The sequence below is a fragment of the Stylophora pistillata genome, chromosome 1, assembly GCF_964205215.1.
Source record: "Stylophora pistillata chromosome 1, jaStyPist1.2, whole genome shotgun sequence".
Taxonomy (NCBI): Eukaryota; Metazoa; Cnidaria; class Anthozoa; order Scleractinia; family Pocilloporidae; genus Stylophora; species Stylophora pistillata.
Genome location: NC_142519.1, coordinates 4,992,996 through 5,007,384, shown reverse-complemented (window position 1 = coordinate 5,007,384; position 14,389 = coordinate 4,992,996). Strand labels below are relative to the sequence as shown.

Sequence of the window (14,389 nt, the reverse complement as noted above, 5' to 3'; positions counted from 1 at the left end):
TCAAATTAAATATCTCACCTGAGTGTAGTCAGAATATGTAATTTCTGACGTTTGAGCGGCATGGGGACGAATTAGTCAGAAATTAATATTCATTCTGACGCCACGTTGAAGAGGTTCGCGTGGCATCGTGGTAGTTTCGGATTATTTTAGCGTTTCGCGAGAAAATTAAGTCATTCTAGGTTGGTCAGTCTTAGGTTTGACCACTTTCTTTTTTCTTATTTAATGTAATTTTGTTTACGACTCTCTAAAAAAATATCACTACTTTCATTGAATTTTCTGTGTGATTAGCAGTGTAACCCGTTAGTCCGCCTTTTCCTCGGGGTATCGTGCTGCTGCATCAGATGAGGAATACGTTTCCACATATTTTTTTTGACCGCTTCTAAAGAATGGTTTTTTTAGTGATTTTTCGTATCTGGCGTAGTACAGGCTATTTTTGTAGAACCCTTCAGTCTCAGTGAATATTTGCAGTGCATTGCAGATTGTGTATAGGGCGTGTAGACTACAGGTAGGATGTGTACACTACAAGACTGCTAGTATGAGTATAGTCAGAATACACAGATTCTTACTCACATTTCTCGGGTTCTCTGTTGTTGTTTTTGTAACCTATCGAAGCTGTACGAGTTGAAGGTAACAATTGAATCATGAATAAAAGTGCCACACTGAGCAGCAAAGAAGAATTTTGTGAACCATACATGATACGATGAAATTTGTCTTCCAACCTTAAGGCCGGAGATCTCGAGATGTATATGTAACACAGTTGTAGATTGAAGAAATGTCAATTACTCGAACCTGTTTTTATACAGCAGTTTCCAAGGTTAACGTAGCAGGGCGTACGATGAGAATGTGCTAAAAGACAACTATATTTCCCGGAAGTATCCCAATATTCATAAGGGAGGGGTGTTCTGGAATAAATAGCATCCGTGTTTCTTTGCTTGCATTAACGTAGGAAGTGTCACAAAGGTTGATAAAGGTCGACATTATGACATGGGCATAATTATGTGATTTTATCTCGAGGCCCGTCATAGTTAAGCATTTAGGTGTGCCTTTACAGGGGGCCAGGGTCGTTGTCAATCCCAGATCTTAAGCCAATCAAATGAAGTCAGATCAAATACCATCAAGATTGTAGGCAAGGTCAGTTTCTCTCCTGGTCCTTCTCGCCTTCTTTCCCATCATGTTAACATCCGAACACAGATTTTCGGTACTGTAGAAGAATCTTTTCAGGCAAGTCTAACATTCTTCTTTTCTTTATTTTTCTTTTCTACGTTTATTATTATTATTTTTTTTTTTACCGTTTGACCTCAGCTGCGCAAGTTTTTCGGAATACAGTTGGGGCACGTCTAGCTCCACCCCACGTGTGTTGATTCTCGGGCATTCATTTATTGAGCGCTGAAAGCAGTTCATTACGAATCATTCCGACGATTTTTATTTTGACTTTCAAATCTCGCCGCCTGTGCTAATGCGTTGGCGTGGCGTTTGGGGTAGAATGGTCGAAAATACGTTAAAATTCGACACACCTCTTCCACTCCTTTCTCCCTGATATCTTCATTCTCCAACTAGACAGTATTGACCGCGTTACTCTTTCGCCATTGCATGTTGGTTCAGCCCTCGATGAATTTGTCCATTTCTTACACGATTCATGCGGGGTGAAGTTGGTGTGCGTGTGCCAGACTATTCGCCGAGACTCAGCTGAGGCTTTTAACACAAAGGTCGGCGCGTTAACACAATAACTAAGGGTTGTTTTAGACTTTATACTATATGCCATGTTCTGGGGCCATAGAGGGTTTTGGAAGGCGAAAGACAATTTTTATACACCCGATGGCGTTCATTTGAACAACCCGAAAAGAAATGGTCGAATATCGATGGCACAGACAAGAAAACTATAAAGAAATTTCAAAGAGAAGAACTACGTATGCCTCCCCAGCGATAAAGGCACTGAGTTCTGTGTCATACAACAAGACACATACACCCAGGTCGCCCTTGATCACCTCAGTGATGCCAACACCTACCAAAAAGTGCTCCGCATGTCAGCCAAAACAGTCGAAAATAAAGTTAACACAGTCTGGAGGAAGATCTGCCAACAAAATAAAATTCCTCCCTTTGTCCAAAAGAGCTTTCTTACGTCAAACACGGACCTGCCCAGATTCTGCCATCCTAGTCAAGACCCACCAAGCAGAACAAATCTGAACATTGTCGCGCCTTGTGTTCAGTAGATTGTTTCCATATCTTAGATCACGCCTCTACGAATTTCCAACTTAAGAGAAAAGAAGCTATTCACATTCAAAGAGAAAAACCTCGCTTGAATCAACAATTACATCATGTAAATCTAAAGCTATCCTTATAATTTCACATTGTCACGTTTTCTGTTGTTACTAGCTTAATTGCCATGTACTTATAAATTCAACTTGTCACGCTTTGTTAATCAACTGAAGATGACAGTTGTTTCGGTCGAAACATGTCTTTTAAACTCAAAAGTTTTGTCGTTTTCTTTAAATTTCTGACTTGCCTGCTGACATCAAGATCGTTTGGATCCATTTTGTTTCGGACGAAGAGGACATATTTGCTAAATAAAGGTGAAGAAACGCCATTTCGCAAAATAATAATTCTGTCAAAATTACCACTTTGCGAAACGAGTTCTATTATGGTCAATAAAATGAGAGGTGACCAGGCTTTTAGAAATATTGATCATTTTATTAGTGGAAACATTTTGTTTCAGAAGAACAGGACGTGCTAAATAAAGGTAAAAAAAAAACGCCATTTCGTAAAATTACCTATTATTAATTACTATTATGTCAAAATTACTACTTTGCGAAACGAGTTGTATCAAAAATTTGGGTGCCTTGTTTTTGAATTGTTTTTTTTTATCAAAGAACTGAAACAAACGCTAAACAAACAGTGGGATTCAATTCGCGCCAAACTATTTGTTTAGAACAATTCGTGCTACGATCATTTTATCATTTTATTATTTTATTCTTTTATCCTCTTCCATTGCATATTGTTTACACTTTTTCACATATTTTAGCGTTCGCCACATTTTATCGTCTTCAACTTGCTTCAACATACTTATACTGATTTGGAAAACTTACTCACATGAAAATGACCTTAGAGAGGTCGAAACGTCATGACTTCTAAGCGCTAGCTTTTATTTCAAGGTCGATTTCTAAAAAAACTACCTATTATGAGTTCTGTTATGGTCATTAAAATGAAAGGTGACCAGGCTCTTAGAAATATTGATCATTTTATTAGTGCAAACATTTTGTTTCGGGAGAACAAGACACATTTGCTAACTAAAGGTGAAGAAAACGCCATTTCACAAAATAGTATTCTGGCAAAATTACTACTTTGCGAAACGAGTTCTATTATGATCAATAAAAGGAGAGGTGACCAGGCTCTCAGAAATATTGATCATTTTATTAGTGGACACATTTTGTTTCAGAAGAACAGGACATCTTTGCTAAACAAAGGTGAAAAAAAACGCCATTCCGCAAAATAGTAATTCTGGCAAAATTAGTACTTTGCGAAACGAATACTATTATGGTTAATAAAAGAGAGGTGACCAGACTCTTAGAAATATTGCTCATTTTATTAGTGGACACATTTTGTTTCGGACGAAGAGGACATATTTGCTAAATAAAGGCGACAAAACGCCATTTCGCAAGATTTCGTTTCGTTTCATTTCGTTCCGCAAAATAGTACAATTTCGTTTCGTTTCGCAAAATAGTATAAGCCTTTTGTGAGATCTTTAAACTCCTTCATAATAACATCAGGTGGAAGAAGGGGAGGAGCAGGTATAGGTTGAACGGAAACCTCTTCAGCATGAAGACGACTTCGGATATCGGATATCTTTTTAAGAAAGAAAGATCCCAAGTCATTAACAAAACATGAAGCATCCAATAGAAGTTGGCAATCTATAAGAAGTTGGCTTTTTCAGCAATGAGCTTGCAGCACGAAATAATTTACTCTGGTCGTGACTATTTTCAGCAATGAAATCCGTATAGAAATAAGCTCGTGCTTTATCCACTAATGCAGTTGTTAAGTTCCTTTTCTTTATAAAGTTAGCAAGGTCTACTGCAGACTTAGTCCTTCTCCATTTTTTCTCTGCTCTTCGTCTTTCATGCTTTGAAACCCTGATTTCTTTAGTAAACCATGGAACGCGTGGTCTTTCTACTATTCTTCTCGTTACAAGCGGTGCGTGTTTGTCCAGAATCCCTTTTAAGGTGGTATCGTAGCAGATTGCAAGATCATCAAGATTATCGGGTGGATTTTTGCCCAAATTAGAATCAGCTATAGCCGATCGGAACACATTCATATCACTGATAAATTGAAACTTTCTATATGATATTGTCCTAACTGCCATAAATGGTCTGTTGGAGTTGATATTAAAGTGAACAGCACCGTGATCAGATAGAAAGCGATCAATACGAGGTATACCAGAAATAATATCGTCCGATTTACGTGAGATAACTAAGTCCAGGATGTGACCGTGGATGTGACTTGGTTGGTTTACATGTTGCTTTAATCCAACAGATTCAAATAGATCAGCAAATTTCAAGGCATCGTTATCATCAGCAACGTCCATGTGTATTTTAAAATCACATAACAGTAACAAATCTTCGTATGATAGTAGTTTTGTTTCAATATATTCCGCAAGGTCCTTAATAAATGAAGCTGTAGGGATCCTATGATCATCAGAACACGGTGGTCCTGTGTACGACAACGACGCGGAGATGAGTATTCAGAGAACTCAAATGAATTTAGTTTCCCTCCGTCAAGCTTTTTTACTTGAAATAGTGAGTCCCGGCATAAAAGGGGGGTACCACCTCCTCCTCGTGGGCCAGTGCGAGGATGATCTAACAATTTATAATCGGTAGGACACTTCATTTCTGACTAGATAATCATTTGTAAATACAGCCAGGTTTCGGTCAGGGCACATAAATCCAGTTTGCTATCTACAATGTAATCGTAACTGTCCGATGATTTATTGCAAAGAGAACGAGCGTTTAGTAAGGATAGAGATATTAACTTTCGATTTTGTAGATTTGAAGTGGCAGTAATTTCAGGGCCGGGATTAACCTCAATATCACCATGCTGTAAAATTATTCTGGTCGTTGCAACAGAATTTTTATAATATTGAATAGGTCGCTTTGATCTTTTTTTTTAAAAACACCACAAATTCCTGATCAGGTCCCGAGAGAATAGAGCTGCATCTTGTTACAGTGAATCTACTGTGGATTTAGATGAAAAATAGCATATTTCGTAACCAATACGCTCTATCTGGCTTCCAAAACAGTACCTAACGTTCCAACAGACATTCTCCTGTCATACTTGCTATCCAGATCAAAGAATTGTTGATAGAACAGCGCAAAGAAGATCAAACTTAGACTAAAATTCAGAAAATGACTAAAGACTTTGAACATAGGTTCATGGTACAAGGGATGAGTCGACTTCGGATCAAAATCCTCGTTTGCGCATGTGCGAACATCGTTATGGCTTTCTAGCTTGCTCTCGGGCTATGAGACCCAGGTTGTCTCATAAAAAATTACACAAGCCAGCAAGTCCCGGTATTTTAAAAGCGTTTGACACTTTTGATAAAGCTCAAAACCAAATGATAAATCAACCGGATACCCAGCTTTATGTTCTAAACGTCCTGACTTAACGTTTTCCCGCCTCTTTTTTTCTCACAGATTACTTTTAATGTTTAATTTTATTTTCGTTTCTTGTGTGATGCTGTATGTAACATTTTCCCTTGAGATTTTGCACGGGATTTTTGTGCGCCGCCGGCTAAATTTGATCCCCTGCTTATGCCCGCTGTATAACCGCTGTCTTTTCACCTTGTTTTTTTTTTCTGTCATGTTGTGAACTCAAGACCATAAAAATATGAAGAGGTGTGATAGAATTAAATGGAATTTGAGCTAACACCCACCCTACTTTTCCTTAGATTGAGATTTTAATGTATGGCTTCGGCGTAGCCTGTTCCATGCAGGTATTCAGTTTGTAAAACGGTGGGAAATAGTCAACGGTGCGATAGTAGCGGCGGAGTTAAAAAACCGAGGAAGGCTTGGGTCGGGTCGGGTAAAGGAGAGAGGTAATTTGGTTGAAATTGTAAATTTGCCACCGTAACGAACGGTGGCCAATGAGAAGCCATGAGAATTTAACCTTGTGTGCATGCCATCTTCCCGTTGATACGTGCCCAATATTCGATATACATCATGGCGCTGGCGACATGCGAGTATGATTCGGTTAGCCCAGCTTTACAACCTGAACAGTGAACTTTACAACCTGAGACAGTTGCTGCAAAAATTTTTCCTTACCATCCAGGCAAACATTCCACAGTCATAATTATTTCCTTGTACTGGAACTACCTAATGGGAAGGAAATTTAAAAGAAGCCATTAAGAAATATTTCCCAGAAATTCATTGTCAATGAATCTTACAGTTACCCTATATACTGAGCAATTTTTATTTGTGTTAAGTTTTGATACTTCTTGTAATTACCTTGGGTATTTCATCCATCCAATCCCCTTCGTTGAAGCATCGACCCTTTCTCACCATCTCTTCCTTTAGAAAGCACCTTCAACATAGCATTATACTATTAAAACATCTATAATTTTCAAATTCTGACAATAGCAGTCATACTTAAAGTTTATTGATACTTTGTTTTAAAAAGGTATCGTACATTAGATATTCTCACCTTATATTCTTGAAGATACCAGGTGAATGAGTGAGTGCGACAATGACGAATGGTTGCTTAATAACTCGCTCTACAATATTATATCTCTTACTCCTCATCTCTGTTCAACTTTGCTATCGTTCCAATGGGAAATGCCTTCATAACAGCAAATCGGTTTTTTTCCCAAAATTCAGACTTTCTTGGCTGGCCCGCAACTCGAGTTTTCTACACGATCCATGCTCAACTAGCTCGTCTATCCACTATCTTGGCAGAACTATCACCGGAAAAGGTTATTACAATAGACGCCTGAACTACTATTCTAATTCTTCGATCTCCTACCAAGTTAATGTTAATGGTTTACCTAGACCTAACTCGACACTTACTCGACAGTAACAAGTCTTAAAATGCTGAACATCTACTACTTAATTTTATTCTAAACACATGCAAATTAAATGTTTACTGAGTTTTTTCCATCAAGAATTTTCAACAATCGTTTCTTCAAAAATATTCAACTTTTGTTGCGCTAGGTTGAAGGGAGGGCGTTGTTAATAATCTATTGTTGGAAAACTACATAGAAACAGAAGTTTCTTCCACCGAATACATGTATCCGGAGACGTCTCATTAAATCCTGGTCCCGATAAATGTATTATTTGCAACAGGACTGTAGCGACAAACCACAGGGCGGTTAGCTGTGACTCATGCAATGGATGGACTCACATAAAGTGCGGGAACATTAAGCCTAATCAGTATAAAGCTATGCAATTGATGGATAACTTTGAAAGGTTTTGCCAACCCTGTCTGGACGCTAGATTATCAAACAATGTTCCAGAGAACACTGGTGATTGTGTACGACACGAAGACGACTACCTCGAAAGGTTTGCTGCCTCTTTGAATATATCGCACATCGATCTACGCATCACGCATCTCAGTGTATGCAGTCTTCGAAATAAAATAGACGATATTCGTCTTCTACAGAAAATTTGCAGATTTGATGTCCTAGCAATCGGCGAAAGCCATTTAAACGCCTCAATACTTGATAATGTGCTACAAATTCGTGGTCTTAAATTCATACGTTGTGATAGATCTCAACGTAAAGGTGGCGGCGTGATCATGTATTATGCTGAAAATTTATCCGTTACTCATCGCAGAGATTTGGCAGCCTCAGACATCGAAGCTCTCTGGATACAGGTTAAATTTCCTACAAACACTACTCTGTTCTCCGTAATCCATAGGTCTGAGCTAGAGTCTACGAATTTCTTTGAAAGCTTTCGTGGAGTCCTCGAAAAACCTTGGCTTAAAACTGACAGCATCTTTATACTTGGTGATTTTAACTGTTGTTTATTAAAATGGGACCCTAATAACATGCCTACTTTGGGCAAAACGAAGAAGCTGATAGAGACGTTTGAAGACTTTAATATGCAAAACATTATCTCTCAACCAACTAGAATAACATCTACAACGGAGTCCCAAATTGACCTTATTGTAAAGCGCAGCTTGTTCTTACCAATACCCATGCTACTGGACTTATACTTAAAAGTAATCTACCCATCAATTATATATGGTATCACTGTCTAGGGCGGCCTCACTAATAAGGAGGGCCTAATTGCACTAGAGTCTTTACACTGTAGAGTGGCAAAATTAATGTTTAACTGGCCATGGGATATGCCTAGGTCTGAAGTACTAAGCAAGGCTGGATGATCTTCCATTGAAACCACATATAAAGTTAATTTGGCTAAACTGATGTTCAAAATAGATAAGAAGACTTTACCTGTATCCATCTTAGATACCACCGAAGAAGTTGACGCGAATACAAAGAAAAATATAAGAAATATAATCATTAAGCAGCTCTCCTCGTTAGCCAACAATTCAAAGGCACTTTTAAATTTGAACTTTAATTCTACCTCTCCAACGACAGTGAACTTTAAGGATGCCAATTTTAAATATTTTTAGATCTTCAAATTTTGATAGGCTACTTTAATTATTTAATTATTTAATTATTCAATTATTTTATTTTACTGCATTTCATTTTATTCCATTTTACACACGACCCCACAAGCGTGTAGTCGCTTTAACAATTATCGTGTTTAAATAAAGTCTTTGTATTGTTGTATTGTAGAAGGTAGGAGAAATGATTTGCTTCCCATTCCAGTATGAGAATGTTTTTTGTGTGACATCCACAACCTATGAGTCAAAATAAGATGTTTTCAAGTGTGAACACTACAGAATAAAGAACTATGATCACCATTAGTAAAGATAACTATCTATTCTTTAACCATAATAATAATTAACAATTATTCTACGAGCGCCCGTTGGATATAAGATGATAGATAGCCAACGAGGTGCGTAGCGCCGAGTTGGCTATAATTATCCCATATCCAACAAGCGCGAGTGGAATAATTGTTTTATTAAAAAAAACGCCTCCAAGATATTAGAAAAATCTTCTCGACTTTATTTCGTAAGAAGAAACCGGATGTTACAATGTACAGATATTAGATTATGGTATATTGGCTCTATACCATAATGGCTAAGCCAATAAAAAGTTTTGAATTGCATTATCCAATGATACAGTTTTTAATAATAATAATATATATTTAATAAAGAACAGCATACCTCAAGAGCCCAATGATGAGGGAGATGCACTGGTATCAAAAGTAAGTCACAGTCCATTATAATAATCTGCAAAAAACGAAAAAGGTAAAACATATATCTTTTTGGTATGCTTACCAACAAAACAACATGACAGTACTTAAAATAGTGTCTGAGTTATTTCACCTTTTCCGTCCAGTTGGCCATCCACCTTGCCCCACACCTCGATAGATTGTCATAGAAGAATGAATTAAATCAGTAGGCTCTTGGGAATGCTAAAGACTAAACAGTAAAGGTAAGACAGAAGTCAAGCAGGTTTTAATAAAATGAAATTCAGTAGTACAGTAGGGGTTCCATTTTAACTGGTGCTTGGCTCTCTTCAGTGGCCTAGTCACAAGTTGGCGATGAATCCCGAAAAATTTGTCGTTAAAAGTGTCAAAAAGTCGCCAAAAAGTTCCTATTTTTTTCAAAAAATTGCCGAAAAGTTGCTGAATTTCCAAAAAGTTGTCGAAAAGTTGCCAAAATTTTTCTGCTTTTCGCACCATTTTTGGGTGTTAAAGATTAAAAATTCGCACATTGCTTCTTATCAAAGCTTTATTTGTCAAAGTCCAATGATAATATAAGAGGTTCTTTCCCTTTCACTTGATCAACAAATAGTCTATCAGAATGACAGATTCATCTGAATTGGATGTATTGGAATCACTGTAATTGTCCGCCCGTCTTGAAAAACGTGCAACGTGATACCGCTGACCTCGTGCTAAGGCATAATAAAAATCAACCCATGGGGGTCCCTAATTATTGTATTTTAGAATGAATTGAATAAATTTATATCGAAAACTGGCCAATGTGGCTCAAAACGGGAAGAAAGTGGCTTCAAAGAACCTCAAAAAGCCCAAAGCTGTCGGAAATTCCAAAAGTTACCAAAATTCTAAAAAGTTGCCGAAAATCTCAAAAGTTGCCGAAAAGTTGCCGAGCAACTTGTGGCTAAGCCTTCTCTTCAGAAAGTGATTTCCTAATTACTTTCGACATGCTTTCCTTGTTACTTTTGGTGTTATCTGAAATCTGGAAGATTTTGTAAATTAGTTTCTCGGTAGAATTTATCTCTAAAAAAATAATATTGACTGAGAAAGGTATCCATGTAGAAGTACTGACCTTGTTATGGGGATATTTTATTATCTTTCTCATGAATCTTTACAGGGCAGTCACATTTTTTGGTGTCTTGGACTATAAACCGGCGCTTGATGTGGTGGTAGCTATGATCAGGAACATTCTCCTGAAACAGTTATGATAATATCTAATTGGTTAGAAAAATTTTTGAGAAGGAAAATGAACTATAAAAGTGTGTAAGAAGTACCAGTAAGTGGGTGGGATGGGTATGTTAAGAGAAGTCAGGGTCCTACTCTGTCCAATATTTCCATTGAGCCATCAAACTATTTTCTCTTTTCCTATGGCCTGAGCCATCAAACTGTTTTCTCTTTTCCTATGGCTGGAGTATTAGTAGCAATATATATCTGTCTGATTTCATTAAAACGTGGGCACTAGGTTTTTACTTGCATTCTGGTGTCCAAAAAATTAGGGGGCTGCCCTAACAGCGGGTGGGTGGATCAGGCCAGGGAGTCAAAACAAGTGGGGTAGGAGGGGGCTGTTTTGACACAACCCCTCCAGTGGCGTTCAGTAGACGTTTTGATTTGCAACTACCTTTTTCTCAATTTGCCAGCTGAATCAGGCCTCTGCTGAGAATGATTATCATGATAATTGCAGAGTTCAGTGGGAGATGTGGACAGTCACCCATTGTCCTGGGTGGGGAGGGTCAAGTCAAAGTTTTGATACCAAGGACTCACTTAGCAGCTGAAATGCAACTGTTTGAGACTCTAAGGATATCAATAAACACACTCTTGCTCGATTTATTTGATTTTAGATACAATGAAATATATGAAGTTCATATATTTTGATTTATCACTTTCACGAGTTTTTTACGAATCAACTTAACGGCCTGCTCCCAGTTGGCTCGTTAGCTCAATTGGTAGAGCGCTGCACTAGTATCGCAGAGGTCAGTGGTTTGAATCCCGTACAGGCCTGATTTTTTTCAGGTCTGATTTTCGCTATTGCTTAAATAGCGCTATCTACTGCGAGGATCGTGCATCATATTTATTTTATTTTATTTAAGTTTTCCTAAAATTTTACTTAATTTTTTTTCAGCTATTGTAGATTTAACAGTTTTTAGCAATATAAACTTTTAATGTCAAAAATTGACCCTTTTTAAACTCAAATCAACATTCTCGCAGCGATCGATCAAATGAGCGGAAGTGGAGGGTTTATTTGGTAAGACGCCGCTAACATCTTGATGACTCATCTGGTTTAGGTCGATGTTATCTGGTGCCTTAACTTTACTACTCGATTTAACCAGAGTTAATAGAGGGAACTGGTTATGAAAGCCGGCGAACTTCAAACGAGGAACTCTTTGTTTACTTTTTTGGTATGTCACGTGATTATGAAGGTGCACACACACACACACGATTCAAAGATGGCGGCTAGTATGTGAGTCTCACGAATGATCGTATTTTATCTCGGTTTTTGGAAAATATCTCGACTTTTAGAGTTTGATTTGGCTATGAATATAGTATTTTAACATGCCTGGTGTAAATTGTGCGGTTTGTGGATGTGGTTCTTGTAGAAGAACCAAAGGAATCGGCATTTTCAAGTTGCCCTTAGCGAAAGATGAAAATCACAAGAGATGGCGCAACGAGTGGCTTGGTGTACTCAAGAAAACAAGGGAAATGGATAAAGATTTTAAAAGACAGATAGATGAAGACAAACTCTACACTTGCGAAAAGTATTTTTTGTCCGAAGATATTGAAATATGTAAGTATTTTTCGATAACTTTTGGTATGGAACGATACGATTGCTGAGCGTAATGTGCGTAGCGTTGCCAAGCTACTAAGATATAAGCAAACAGCTTTTTCTTTCGTAGAGAGTCAGGTTTAAGAAATAATGATTTGCTTTTGTCTCTTTTACAGTCCATTCGGAAAAAATGACAAAGAAAAAGGCTTCGATTTGGAGCTATTCCAACGCAAAATCTGCCGAAGAAAAGTTGTCAAAGGGAACCAACACAAAGTAGAAATGCCCCATCAGAACGCCCGTTTGTACGAGATGTTCCCGCTACGAACTCGTTTTATAAGACACTTCAAGAATTTTGCAACAGAGTAAAAGAACTTAAATCCCTTGTTAACTGGATTTCCAAGTTTTTTGTTGACAAAACTGTTTTCAAGAAGATGGTCGCGCCTTTTATGTTACCACATCTTGAAGTTGTTGTAGATGACAGTCTGGCATTTACTGTTAAAGTGTATGGATGTTACTTGGTTGATGATCATCCTTTATATCTCAAGTATCGTCGATCTGTGCAGAATGTCACATTATCAAACTTGATTAAAGAGCTTGAAGCATTCAAGTTATGTAGTGGAGTACAGGAATGCGGACTAACTGGCAAACTGTTTCATCATGTTGTCCCCTTAAGTGCTACTGACTCAGACAGTAATACTTCTGACTCTGAGGAAGATGAAGAACGACCACGGAAACAGTTTCCCCATATGGGATTTTGGAGAAGCAAGGGTTGCCTTCTTCTCCAGGAAGAAGAGATCTGTGTGCTGTGCAATGAATCAACAAGGAGTATTTCCCAAGCCCATAGTTCAAAGTGCCTAAAACCTGCACAGCTCAAGGCTCCAGTGTCTAAGACAGACCCTCAGAGGATAAAACTAACTTTACAAAAACACAGACTGAAGTGTGCACAGCTTGAAAAGGAATTGCATGAAAATTTAATGCGTGCTGAATTACAAAAGTCAAGCATTGAGATAGACAATGAACTGAGTAAAGAGTTAATCACGATACTTGATGCAGAACCGTCAAAAGTAACTCCTTTCATGAAGCTATTTTGGCAAGAACAGCAAAAAATGTTTCAGAAGAGCAGCACAGGGGTACGCTATCATCCAATGGTAATTAGATTCTGTTTATCTCTGGCAGCAAAGAATCCTTCCTGCTATGAAGAGCTGAGGAATAGTGGAGTGCTTGTCTTGCCCAGTCAAAGAAGACCGAAAGATTACAGGAATGCTATCAAACCAAAGAGAGGCTTTCAGAATGAAGTCTTTGAAGTCTTGAGGTCTGAAACATCAAATTACTTTGATGTCCAGCGCTACGTAGTTTTGCTATTTGATGAGATGAAAGTTTTGGCAAACCTTGTCCTGGATAAAGAATCTGGTGAACTCATTGGGTTCACAGACCTTGGTGACCCAGAACTTAGTTTTGCAGCCTTGGAGAAATCTGACATGATTGCATCTCATGCATTAGTGTTCCTTTTACGAGGAATTTGCACAGAGTTAAAGTTTGCAATTGCGCACTTTGCTACAACTGGCATTACAGCAGCACAACTTATCCCATTGTTCTGGGAGGCAGTTGGGATTCTAGAGACCGCTTGCAACTTATGGATCATTGCTGCAACATCAGATGGGGCGTCTCCAAACAGAAGATTTTACAGCCTTCACAAGGAACTTGGAGATATTGCTGGTGATGAACCATGCTACCGCACCATGAACATCTATGCTCCCCACCGCTTCATTTACTTCTTTTCAGACGCACCCCACTTGGTGAAAACCACTCGTAGTTGTTTGAGAAGCTCTGGGTCTGGCACCTGTACAAGATATTTGTGGAATGCGGGCCAGTATATCCTGTGGCATCATATCACAGAGATGTTTTTCCTTGATCTTGATAATGGCTTGAAACTGTTACCAAGAATTACATTTGAGCACATCAACCTCACCTCATATTCAGTCATGAGGGTGAATCTGGCTGCTCAGGTCTTAAGCGCATCAATGGCTGCGGTACTGAAGGCATTTAGAGTTCTGATAGTTGTGGCTTTGTGTGATGTAGGGTTGTAGGATGACTCGTCTAGTAAGAAGAAGAACTCAAACGTGACCCAACTCCTGCCCTTCAACGTAAACTCAACAGTAAACTACTGACACTCAAGAAAACGAACGCCTTTGAAAACCAACGGTACTATCGACTGAGGTGCTCGTCAGGTATCTGAACAGTCTTGGTAGCGTTAATGAAGTCTTCAGTGGATTGTAGTTTATGTCTGGATTTGTCG

At 38.3% G+C, this 14,389-nt stretch overlaps 1 pseudogene across 1 annotated transcript; it reads left to right on the top strand.

The window, feature by feature from the left end:
* The first annotated feature begins 11,773 nt into the window (after window positions 1–11,773).
* LOC148740964 (uncharacterized) lies at window positions 11,774–14,180 on the top strand (annotated as a pseudogene). The gene is made up of 2 exons (XR_016001575.1): window positions 11,774–12,114; window positions 12,270–14,180. The product of XR_016001575.1 is annotated as an uncharacterized LOC148740964 (transcript).
* Window positions 14,181–14,389: the final 209 nt, after the last annotated feature.